The sequence below is a fragment of the Pantherophis guttatus genome, chromosome 8 (genome assembly GCF_059756535.1).
Source record: "Pantherophis guttatus breed Tessera chromosome 8, ASM5975653v1, whole genome shotgun sequence".
NCBI lineage: Eukaryota > Metazoa > Chordata > Lepidosauria > Squamata > Colubridae > Pantherophis > Pantherophis guttatus.
In genome coordinates this window covers 60,801,082-60,801,867 of record NC_142070.1, presented here as the reverse complement: position 1 = coordinate 60,801,867, position 786 = coordinate 60,801,082, and positions in this window count along the sequence as shown.

Genomic DNA, 786 nt, shown 5'->3' with positions numbered 1-786 from the left:
TTTATTTATTTTTATTTTTATATAAAAGCAGCTAAATTTAAAACTTCCTAAACTTTAAATGGCTAGGTCTAAAAAAAGAACAACTAAAAAAAACCCCAATTAACTATTTTTTTTAAAGCTCCCAAAGGGGAAAAAAACTTAGCCAATATAACTTAGCCAACCTTGGCAACTTAGCCAACCTCGGCAACTTTAAGACTTGTGGACTTCAACTCCCAGAATTCCTCAGCCAGCTTTGCTGGGAGTTGAAGTCCACAAGTCTAGGCAGGAAGGCAGGCAGGCAGAAAGAGTTGCTCACCGATGAGCTTGATTGCAGGCAGGGAGATTCAGTTGCTTGCTGATGTATGGATTGCAATCGTCATGAGATCAGCAGCTAAGGTAAGCAAGCTGGAGGCTGGGAGAGGGGGGGGAGAAAAAAAGAAACTTTTTTTCTTTTACATGGCTCTGGCGATCCAAGCTGAGTTGCCTGATTAACAGGCAACTCAGCTGGGATCGTCAGAGCTTGGCTGGTCAGAGCCATTTAAAAGGAAAAAAAAGGCTCTGATGATCACGGGCTCAGCTGGGCATGGGGCCGGGGGCAGGGATTTTTGCTACCGTTTCTCCAAACTGCCTGCCACCATCACTACCTACTCACCCGAGCCAGTCCGAACCGGGAGCATTTCACCCCTGCAACTGGAGTAGGTAGGCTGCTGCTGCCCAGGTGGGAGGCGGGCGCAGGCCTACAGGGCTGACTGCAGGGTGAAGCAATCGGATGGGGTAGGTCAGGGGTCTGCAACTTTAAACACTCAA